The sequence below is a fragment of the Lagenorhynchus albirostris genome, chromosome 1 (assembly GCF_949774975.1).
Source record: "Lagenorhynchus albirostris chromosome 1, mLagAlb1.1, whole genome shotgun sequence".
In the NCBI taxonomy this organism is placed as follows: Eukaryota; Metazoa; Chordata; class Mammalia; order Artiodactyla; family Delphinidae; genus Lagenorhynchus; species Lagenorhynchus albirostris.
In genome coordinates, this window is record NC_083095.1 from 152,292,029 (window position 1) to 152,304,670 (window position 12,642).

Genomic DNA, 12,642 nt, shown 5'->3' on the forward strand with positions numbered 1-12,642 from the left:
GACAAGTTTCACTAAACTCTCCTCTCTCTCTCTCTCCTTCTTTCATTCTCTTTCCTCTCCCCATCTCTTTTGTTCTCATTCTTTTCTCACTAACTCCCCCCTCCCACTCTCACCCTCTTTTATTCTATATTTCTATTTTCATGAAGAATTTGGACCACATCCTTACACCGTCATGGATTAACTTGTTCAATCACAAGTGGGATGATGGCCAAGAGGTCACATGAAAAGATGCTCAACATCACTAATTATTAGAGAAATGCAAATCAAAACCACAATGAGGTATCACCTCACACCAGTTAGAAGGACCATCATCAAAAAAATCTACAGACAGTAAATGCTGGAGAGGGTGTGGAGAAAAGGGAACCCTCCTACACTGTTGGTGGGACTGTAAATTGGTACAGCCACTATGGAGAACAGTATGGAGAATCCTTGAAAAACTAAATATAGAGCTACCATATGATATAGCAATGCCACTCCTGGGCATATATCCAGAGAAAACCATAATTCAAAAGGATACATGCACCCCAATGTTCATTGAAGCACTATTTACAATAGCCAGGACATGGAAGCAACCTAAATGTCCATCAACAGAGGAATGGATAAAGAAGATGTGGTACATATATACCATGGAATATTACTCAGCCATGAAAAAGAATGAAATAATGCCATTTGCAGCAACATGGATGGACCTAGAGATTGTCATACTGAGTGAAGTAAGTCAGATGGAGAAAGACAAATATCATGATATAGCTTATATGTAGAATCTAAAAAATGGTACAAATGAACCTATTTACAAAACAGAAATTGAGTCACAGATGTAGAAAACAAACTTATGGTTACCAAGGGGGAAAAGGGAGGATGCATTGGGAGATTGGAATTGACATATACACACTACTATATATAAAAGGTAACTAATAAGAACCTACTGTATAGCACAGGAAACTCTATTTGGTGCTCTGTAATGACCTATATGGGAATGGAGTCTAGAAGAGAGTAGATATATGTATATGTATGGCTGATTCACTTTGCTGTACAGTGGAAACTAACACAACATTGTCAATCAACTATACTTCAATTAAAAATTAATTTAAAAATCATTAAATAAAAAGAAGTGGGACATTTATTTCCATAGTTTTTTGAGTGAACATGGCATTGGACTTTTTTTAGACCTCTAAACCACATGATAGAGTTTATGACTTTGCTGAATTACAATTTCATTCCAGTTCTTCCTCAGATAAAGTAGGTTTTATACATCAATATTTGTTGAATGAATTGAGTCACTCAACTCATTTGGGATACAGAAGCCCTTGGTCTTGTCTAATTATCATACATCTTCTATGCCATGCATAACTTTAAAATACTGAGAAAATTAACTACCCAAGGTCTCTCTTTTCCCAACTGTAAAACAGGAATGATAATATCACCCTATAGATTTACTTGTTTTTTTATGTTTTAAATGAAATTAGAGCAAATGCAAAACACTTGACACATAGTAGGTGATTAACAATGTTATTGATTTTTTTTTTCCTTTACCAATAGTGCCTAGTGCTGTTTTCTGTACACTTGAAATGCTCCATTACTGGAGTTAACTCAAAACAAGACAAAACAAAAAAAAAAACCCAGGGAAATAATAAATTATGCCCTTCCTCTTACAAGTGTTGAATCAGTGACAGACTTTGTGATGATGTGAAGAACTTGGCAAATAGGAAACACTAGGGAACCACGCTAATTGTTTTGGGTGATGATGGTGAGATATTCATAGTGGAAATAATTTGTATGTCTTTAGATATTTATGAGTTGTCTAATAGGCTGCTGGTACCTCCTCAGTGGGACACAGCATTCACACAGCTTTGCTCCCAAAGGTCAAAGAGGAACAGCATGGTGTGAACAACACGTCCAAATACTCCCCTGGGAATTCAGACTTACTCCTTCTCTTCTATAAAAGCCAAGATGCAGCAGGGCTGCATTGCATTGCGAAGAGGCATTTGGTAGGGCTCAGCTTTTTCAGGAGTGAGATAGGTGATAAGTAGGCTGCGGAGAACATGTTGGATGAGTCTGAGAGTCTAGAATTTAAAGAGCATTCTATTGCTTCTCAGTGGGCGGCTGCCTCTTGAGGTCTGGCATTCACCCAAGTCCTAAGCATTACCTCAGCACTTAAAGAGAAAACAAGTGAAAAGAAAATCCACAGAGTTGCGTTCTAAGCAGCATCAACCTCAAGGAATGCCACGGGCTAAGTTTTATTCACCCTATTAGCATGCAGAATTATTTTGCACTACAGAAAGCTGCCTTTACCAATGAGGCAAACAAACACACACACAAAAAACGGAACTAATTAAGATCGTCATATCTCAATAAATATACAAATGAAAAATCAAAACAAAGAAATTCTATTTTTCACATCATAAAGTTGCAAATTGCTGTACAGGCTGGCTTGGAAGAATTGCAAAGGGTAGAATCTTCTTATTGGCTTTGCCCAGAAACTGTGTTCAAAAGCTGCATTTATGGGGTTGTATTTGAGGATGAAAGATGATGAACTTGCCAAAATAAAAATATTTTCGTGCCTTATCTCCAACACCATGGAAAGGAAAGGGGAATACAAATTCAGTTGAGTAACTATGTGTCAGGTCTTGTGCTAGGAAATTTGCTTCCTTTATATCATTTCAAGAAGAAAGCTAGTAAGATACTCATTTTATAGATGAAGACAATGAAGCTCAGAGAAGGTAAATTCCTGTTTCTCACTTGGTCTTTGAAACCAGTATTCTTACCTCCACTCATATGTATGACTATATGTTTTCTTTTGACTTTTTAATGTGTTTTTACAGGATATCAAAGCATTCAGGGGGAAATGAAATCAATTTTCAGATATTTTCTCCATACATTTTCCACATCTGGGTATTAAGGACCACCCTATCAATGGATGCAGAGTTTGATTTCTGCATAATGTTATTTCCTTTTATTTATATTTGATTTAATTTGCATATGGTGATGTCTTCTTCTTGAATTTAGAAAGACCAAAAGGGAGAATCATGGATACCATAATATTGCTGACAATACTGTTACTCTGCCTTACCATATATATATTTTGTCCTGTGAGAGCTGAATCCAAAAGCTGCAGAGAGAGCATCTCCTAATGACATTGGCAGCTTTGTTTTAGAAACTTGAACCTGCCCTCTGCCACGTAGAATGCTGCCCTTAGAAGAAGGCTCTCCCTGGACACCAGGGCTATATTTGCTATTCTGGTCTCCTGGGCTAACATTAGGGTGACATTTTTTATGAGTATGTGGACTTGCCTGGAATGAGCAAGCAGCTAATGAGATGGGGCCAGCTGGGTAACTATTAGGTATTCCTCACTGCCCTGGTCATGAGGGCAGTGCAACCAGCAGTCTTGCAATTAGTAGAAGGTCAACACACATGGAATTGCTTATTAACACTGACAGTAATATTAGACAACAATATAAATAAAATGTAAAAGAGAATGGTCAAGCTAAGTGCTTGAACAGGTAAAAGAAGGAGGGCAGTTTGCTACTCTTCTCAGCAGAAGATTTCAAAGAAGAGGTGAGATGTAAGCTTTGCCTTCAAGATGGGATAGATTGGCAAGAGTGTCAAGGACAATCTTATTGTATTTTTTTAGACTTGAGCAATTTTGTTCAAAGGACATAAGATGATGGTCTGAGTGGTAGCAGGATATATATAGCAACCCTGTCCCCTGACCAGGGACACCCGCCACCAGCAGTTTATCTTCTGTATCCATTCCCTTTTCTTCCTTCCTTCCTCCCTCTTCTTTCTTTCCTTTTTCTTTTTTTTTTTTTAACTTTTACCCTTTATTAGTAACTTTATGTTATAAAATTGTAGGGTATAGTTTTTTATTTTTTAATATTTTTATTGGAGTACAGTTGCTTTACAATGTTGTGTTGGTTTCTGCTGTACAGTGAAGTGAATCAGCTATACGTATACATATATCCCCTCGTTTTTGGATTTCCTTCCCATTTAGGTCATCACAGAGCACTGAGTAGAGTTCCCTGTGCTATATAGTAGGTTCTCATTAGTTATCTATGTTATACATAGTAGTGTATGTTTGTCGATCCCAATCTCTTCCTCTTTCTTTTTTTCTCTGTTTCGTTTCTTTCTCTACCTCTTTTCCTTTCTTTGTCCTCCCAGCCTTTCTCTTATCATCTTAGATTTAAAACATTTTAATATTATTTTTCCCACTAAAATCATTATTTCATGGCATATACATTTATTTATATATTATATATGATATATAATATGATGTATATGATACATATGTGTGTGTGTGTGTGTGTGTGTATTTTTTTTTTGGCTGCACCTCACCGCATGTGGGATCTTAGTTCCCCAACCAGGGAATGAACCCGTGCCCCTGCAGTGGAAGCTTGGAGTGCTAACCACTGGACTGCCAGGGAATTCCCATATGTGTATATATTTTTAAAGAACCCATGGAGGATTGCTTAGGGCAGTTCCGGAGGAAAGTGGCAAAATCACTTCTGCCTACATTCTCTTGGTCAGAGAATATTTTAAATCACTCTATTCTCACTGTCTATATATGACTCCTCTCAGTCTATAGGAATATATTTTCCAAATTGTCCAACATACTTAGTATTTTTTAACAAAATCATTTATTGTGATTTTGTTACTTTTTATGAGTTCAGTTTCTTTCTTACTGAAGTATATATTTTAGTAGTCCTTTCAGTGATGGTCCATTTGGGGGAAAACATATTTATTTCACCCTCATTCAAGAAAAATAAAGTTTTTTGTTTTTATTTTAGTATATAATTCTAGTTCGGGATTTATTTTCCCTTAGCATCTTTAAGACATTCATTCTTTTTTTTTTCTGACTAGCTTTAATATTATTATTACTTTTTAAGCATTCTAAAATTAACTTTAAATTTGGAATAACTTTATATTCACAGAAATGTTGCAGAGATAGCACAGAAAGTTCCCTTCACCTAGTTTCCCCTATTTTTTTGTTCAGTGGGAAATCTGTTGATCTAAATGTCATTCATTTAAGGGTAATTTGTCTTTTCTCTCTCAATTTCTCTAAGATTTCTCTTTTTTTATTGGTGTCCACCCTGATGTATCTAATTATGGACTTTTTTTTTTTAATTTTCCTGCTTGCCAGAGTATTTCTTCAGTTTGAAGACTATCACCTTTCAACTATTACCTTCTTGAATATTGCCTCTCTACTTCTAGACATATTTCTTATTGTTTATTAATTCTCTATTTAGCTGTGTCTTTTGTGCCATTTAACTGTTCCATTGAGCTGTTTATTGTATCTTTTTTTTTTTTACTTTTAGAGAGAAACGGTTTAATTTTCAAATTCATCTTTTCTTTATCAAAGGTACCTTATCTTTTATTATGCATCCAGAACTTATTCTAATTTCTTATTCATTGTAAACATACTTATTCTACAGTCTTTTCCAGATTGTCATAGGGTTTCAAGTTTATGGGTGTCTGTTTCTGCTGCTTTATTTCATATATATAAGAGGAAGTCTCCTTCTATTACTATCTTATCTGAGAGGTTTTATCTTTAATGGGTGTTAATTTTGTCAAATATATTTTTTGCATAATTTATATGGTCATATGATTTCTCTTCATTAGCTTGTAAATATAGTGGATTACACTGATTATTTTTTAAATATTGAACCAATCTTACTTTCCTGGAGTTAACTCCACTTGGTCAGGGTGTATAGTTCTTTTTATAGAATAGTGAATTCAATTTGCTAATAGTTTGTTATGAATGTTACATTTATATTCATGAGAGATATTAGTCTGTAGTTATCCTCCTTTTTACTATCTTTGTCTGGCCTTAATATTAGAATAATACTTGACTCATAATGTGAATGGAAAGTCTTCCCTTCTCTTTTATTTTCTGAAGGAGAGTGAATAGAATTGGTGTTAATTCTTCTTTAATCACGTAGAATTCTGCAGTGAAAATATCTGGGTCTGGAAAATTCTTTTTCAAGATGTGTTAAACTATGAATTCAATTTCTTTACTAGCTATAGGGCTATTCAAATTATCTATAATTGTGGTAGTTGTTGCTTTTGGAGGACTTGATCCATATCATATAAATTGTCAAATTTATGTGTGTAGAGTTTTTCTGTGTGTGTGGCATCACCTTATCATTTTGATACTTGCAGAGTCTATAATCTATAGTTCCTCTTTTATTCCTGATATTGGTAATCAGTGCCTTTCTTCTTTTTTTCTTTTTCAGTATAGTTAGGGGTTGGTCTTGGTATAGATCTTTTCAAACAGTCAGCTCCTCGTTTCATTGATGTTCTCTGTTGTTTTTCTGTTTCAGTTACATTGGTTTCTGCCCTTTATTGTTTCCTTTCTTTTACTTGCTCTGGGATTATTTTGCTCTTATTTTTCTACTTTCTTGAGATGTAGTTTAGATTTATGATTTCAGATTTTTCTAAGGTAAGCATTTTATTGCTATAACTTTTCCTCTCACCATGGCTTTATCTGTGTGCCACAAATTTTGATATGTTATATCTCATTTGCATTAAGTTCAATGTATGTTTTTCTTTCCCTTAAAACATCTTCTTTGAGCTCCTAAATTATTTAGAAGTGTTTTTATCTATTTTCCAAATGTTTGGAAATGTTCTTTTCATCTTTATGTTTTGGATCTCCAGCTTGATTCCTTTGGTCAGAGAACACAGTCTGCATTGTTTCAATTATTTTAAATTTGTTGAAGCTTGCTTATGGCTCAAGATATGGTCTGTCTTGATATATATTTTATCAGCATTGGAAAATAATACATATTCTGCTGTTAATGGATGGGGAGTATTCTATAAATGTCAATTCTGTGTTGTTGGTTGATGGTGTTGTTGAACTCTTCAGTGTCTTGGCTGCTTTTCTGTCTAGTTGTTTAATCAACTGTTGAGAAAGGAGCGTTGAAACCTTGAATTATAATTATAGTTTTGTCTAATTCTCCTTTCAGATCTATCAGTTTTTGCTTCATATAATTTGCAGTTCTGTTCTTTGATACATACGTGTACAAGAGTGCTATGATTTTTTGATGTATTAACATTTTTATCATCGTATCCCTCTATGTCCCTGGTTATTACCTTTCCTCCAATTACTGCTTTATCTGATATTGTTAATATAGACACTCCTGCTGTCTTTCAATTAATATTTGCGTGGTATATCTTTTCCATCTTTTGAGTTTATATCTACCATATTCATTATATTTTAAGTGAGTTATTATGAACAGCATACAGTTGGGTTACATTTTTTAATCCACTCTGACCATCTTTCTTTTAATTAGTATATATGACAATTATATAACATTTAATGTTATTGATAAGTTAGGGCTAACTCTTCCATTTTATTGTTTGTTCTCGCTCCCTTTTTTAATCTCTGTTTTGTTTTTCCTGTCTCCTTGTTAGTGGATTTGTTTTAGAATTCTATTTTTATTTCTTTATAAGATCTTGAGTGTATCTCTATGTATATATTTTTCCATGTTGTAGGTATTGCATTTTATATACATAACTTATTATAATCTACTGGTGTCACATTTTTACCAGTTCAAGCGAAGTATAGAAAACTTACCTCCCTGTACATCCATTTACCTTCTCATTTATTATAAAATTAGCTTAAATATTTACATGAAGCATAACACACAATTGTATAATTTTTGATTCAACTCTCAAACATAATTTTAATAATTCAAGAGGAAAAGAAAAATCTATTGTCTGTATCTATATTTTTACTCTTTTGTTGTTCTTTCTCCCTTTCTTATATTTCAGCATTGCTTATTTTATTAGCTAATTTGTTTTTAGAGGATTTCCTTTAGCCATCCTTCTAAGGTAGGTCTGGTGGCAACAAATTCTGAAAATTTTACTTCCTATAAGAATGTCTTTATTTTCCCTTCATTCTTGAAGGCTGTTTTTTCTGGATTTAGAGTATTAGGTTGCTAGTTCTTTTTTTTTCAAACTTGAAGAATGGTGTTCTATTTTATTATGGCCCCTATTGTTTTTGATGAGATCTCTGCTGCCAGTAGAATTATTTTTCCACTATAGTGCTGTTACCCTAAAGTTTCACTCACACCAGTTTCAAGATTTTTAATTTGTCTTTAGTTTTCAGAAAGCTTGTTATTATCTGTCTGGTTAGGTTTCCTTGGGTTTAGCTATTTGGGATTTGCTCAGCTTATTGTATTTGTAGATTAATGTCTTTTGCAACGTTTAAGGCATTTTCAGCCATTACTTCTTTGAATACTTTTTCAGGTTCTCTTCTTTTCAGACTCTGCTGAAATGAATATTAGATCTTTTGTTATAATCCCACAGGGTCTTGATGTTCTGTTCATTGTTTTAATCTATTTTCACTCTGTTATTCAGACTGAATAATTTCTGTTGTTCTGTTTTCAAGTTCACTGATTCTTTCCCATGTTCCTTCCATTCTGCTGTTGAGCCCACCCATTGAATTTTTTATTTAGATTTTTTTTGTATTTATTAGTTCTAAACTTTCCATTTGGCTCCTCTTTATATGTTCTGTTTCCTTGTTGAGACTTTCTGTTTCTTTGTCAAGTTTTATATTTCCGTTATTGTATTTCTCACTTCTACAGTTTCCTTTGATTCTTCTTTATACTCCTTATTTTTTTGCTGAGATTTTCCATTTCTTTATTGAGACGTTCAATTATTTTTGTCATGTGTGTCCATAATTACTCAGTGGAACACTTACATGGTGTCTGCTTTCAAATCCTTCTCAGATAATTCTAACATCTGTGTGAATTTGCTGTTGGCATCTATCAGTTGCCTTGGTTCTTGGTAAAGTGAGTGATTATCTATTGAAATCTGAACATTTTGGATAATATACTATGAGATATGGGTCTTATTAAAATCTTCTGTTTGAACTGGGCTTCTATGACACCACTCAGACAGGAGAAGAAGGAATCTTGTTACTGCCACATGTGGGTGAAAGTCTAGCCTCCCTATTGAGCTCTGTTGACACCCATGGTGCTGAGGGCTCCTTGTTACTGCTGGGCATTGGTAAGTGTTTTAGCTTCCTGCTAGGCCTTCACTAGTACTGCTCTGGGTGGAAGCAGCATGGGTACCTTGTTATTGGTCTCCACAAAAACTGGTAAGGAGTCATCTTGTTACCAAGAGTTGTGTTTGGAAGTCCAGGCTCCCTACATGGTCCCCACTGGTATCAATGGGTAGGAGACCTCATTATTGTACATTGGAGATGAAAGTTCAGGCTCTATTCTGCCTTCCCTGATGCTTCCTTAGCATGAGGGAAAGAAGGGGATTTCGGACATCACAATTAGGTCTTATGAGAGTAAAAATCTAGGTTCACCACGCTTCTGTTGGCAAAATGAGGGTAGGACTACTGTTTTGTCTGTGGGGTTTGGTTGGAATAGAGCTATGATAATTTAAAACTTGTCTTTTTTGTGAGGTTGCTCCTTGTCTCATCATTTGGATAAAGAGAACAAACTCTTATTAGGGACTTTTTGTCTGCACTTATTAGCAATTCCAGGCTGTCAGCTTCTCCAGCTCCAAGACTAGAGAATATGAGGCCAAAAGAAAACCCAGGGAACATACCACCATATTGGCCATTAGGTCCCGATCTGTTTTGGCTTCTTCTCTCCATATTTCATCCACATTTCCTTATGTTTCTTTAATATATAATATCCAGGGAGAACTATGAAGAGGAAAAGGGAGAAATAGTTCTGTATCTCTCCAGAAGTGGGAGTCCCTGAATATGCATTTTGATTCTCTAACTCATCAGAATTCCTACACATTTGGGCAAATAAGTGAGAGATATAATTAAACTATTGTAAGCCTTCTTAATTTATAAAAAATATATGTAAATGTACATAACATATAAATATGTAACATATTAATATGTATAATATATAATTTAATAATATATTATACATTGTATATTATGTATTAATTTTATATTATATTTATATTATACTTTACATTTATTTATAAATATGAATGACAAAGGGAATGATATTTGTTTAAAATTATTAAAATGCACTGACATGATAATTATGGTTTAATTCATATATAAAACTTTTGAATGGGAGACCAACATGGCAGGATAGGAAGATTCTGAACCCACCTCCTCTCATGGACACACCAAACCTATAGCTATATATGGATCATTTCTCTCTGAAAAAGATTTGAAAACTAGATGACCTGCTTCACCACAACAAAAGATTAAAGGACCACATCAAGAAGGGCAGGGAAGTTTGAGACAGAGTCTTGGCAAGAGCTCTCCCTGACCACCAGCATGGCAACACACAATAAGGAGGGGGTCTCATCAGTCCAGTGTTTCTACAGGAGGAGTGAGGGGTTGGTGCTTCACATTATGTACCCATCACCTGGGATCTACACCAGAGACACAAGCCCTTAAAAGGTCTGGCTTAGAAAACCAACAGGGACCCATAGTGCTATAGGAATCTGAACCTTCCCTTTTAAAGGGCTCACATACGGTCTTACCCACCCTGAGACCCAGAGAAAAAATAGCAGCTTGAAATGTGCCTAGAGTATATGAGAAAGAGACCCATTTGCTAATCTAAAAGCATGTGCTGGAGGAACAGCGGTCAGTTGAAACTCACCCCAGAGATGGAGGTGCTGGCAGATGCCATTACTGCCCTCTCCACATACCCTGCTAGCACAGGCAGTTAAGCTTAGAAGCATCACCCTCCTGCTGCCTTGCTAAGATGGGCAGGGGCAAGTGGTCATGGCGCTATCCCCCACCCTGCCAGAGAACACAGGAGAACAGCCAGAGAACACAGGCAGTTGCAACACTCTCCTGCTCCCTGGCTGGGGCTGGCATGTGAGAGTGAGTGGTCCAGGCATTCTCCCGCTCCCAGCCTAACTTCAGCACATGCACACGAGCAACACACTCTACTGCTGCATTGCTGAAACCCACGGGCGTGCACAGTCAAGACATTTTTCTGCCGCCTTTTGGAAGCCAGAGAGGGTGCCCTGCTTCCTACACTCTACAGCTGCCTTGCTAAAGCCAGTGGGTGTATGTGATTTACACAGGGAACAGTTTATTGATTGGCTGATTGATTGATTGATTGATTTCTACTATATTCTCCACACATTCTAGATGTTCTATACAATAATATAAATATGAATCAGACAGATGCATGGGCCTTATTTACAATATAAGACTATAAACACTATTAAGGATCAAAGCAAATTAAATGAATATGTGAAGATTTATATTTAGGGAAGAAATTTCAATAAGAGATAGAGTTATCAAAACAGTCATTTGGTGGAAATTAAGACGAGCTTTTAAAATTGATCTATCTTATTTGGTTGGATGTTGAGGAGTTGGAAGATGATTTTAGATATAGGAAATTGCTTGTATGAATAAAGACTTGGAAACACATTTAGCCTGGTATGTTTGAATGGTCACAACAAGAACAGCCTGACAACTTGACTGTAGTAGGAAAGTTCCAAATCTGTGAGTGACTGGAGCAGGCTCTACAGTGAAGGGAAGGCAGGGCCTTATTAGGGGAAGACTGACCCTGTTGTTTACTCCTGGACTCCTGCCAACTGGACCCTTTAAGAATGTCCCATTCACCGATACTCACATTGCATTAATAAGCAAGGGCGAGTTCTTGCAAGCTACTGAATTTGAAATGGAATAGTAAAAATTATGTTTTCGAGAAACTGTTAGCATTGCCAATTTGGATGGTTTTGCAATAGAGATTGCAGCAACCCAGGTGTGAAGCAACTTATCTCAGTTCGTGCTCACTTTTCCCACCATGTTTCACCATCTTTTTCAGTATCCACAATAAAGTGGAGTTAAAGTTTGTTGATTGCTTTTATTTTGCAGTCCATTCTGCTAGACTGCATCCATGTGTTTTCTCATTCGGTATTCACAACCTCACAACAACTCTTGAGGTATTATTATTGTCGTTATGTGAGGTGAAGGGGATATTCCAAGGTCCCCTGGTCAGGATTAAAACTCAGGCTCTTGGGCTTCCCTGGTGGTGCAGTGGTTGGAAGTCTGCCTGCTGATGCAGGGGGCACGGGTTCGTGCCCCGGTCTGGGAGGATCCCACATGCTGCGCAGCGGCTGGGCCCGTGGGCCATGGCCGCTGGGCCTGTGGGTCCGGAGCCTGTGCTCCACAGCGGGAGAGGCCACGGCAGTGAGAGGCCGGCATATGGCAAAAAAAAAAAAAAAAAAAAAACTCAGGCTCTTGACATTGTACAGCATGGTCACCTCAGTACCTACCATGGTGACAGCGGAGTCAAAGGCACTTGGTGTTCTTGCTGACTTGAGCTTGTGTTATGACTGGGCAGCTCTTACCTTCCTTTATTCAACTGCTTTATCACCCACCATTCAGCCTGTAAAATATAACAATTCATATTTCTTCTCTTTCCTTTCCATTCATGCTATGTCCCACCAGACCTGCAGCTTAGGGTACTGAGAGCCTGAAGAGCATGGAGCAGCTCGTAACAGTTAGTGGACAATTAAGAAACTGGCCTCTGATTCCTGTCCCAAGCTAAAACGTAACCACGCTGCTGATTACCCATTTTTATTGTTTATGGCGAGGCAGGTGGATGAACAGCTCTGCCTGATTTATGAAGTGTTTGCCTTCTATAAATCACAGAGTAGAAACCCAGCACGCTGCTAATCCTAATTGGTTAAGTC

General features: G+C 36.5%; 1 protein-coding gene across 7 annotated transcripts in view; it reads left to right on the forward strand.

The window, feature by feature from the left end:
- The window catches only part of AGBL1 (AGBL carboxypeptidase 1), a 958,763-nt gene that overhangs the window by 763,848 nt on the left and 182,273 nt on the right, over window positions 1-12,642 (forward strand). The gene's annotated exons all lie outside the window — the stretch shown is intronic.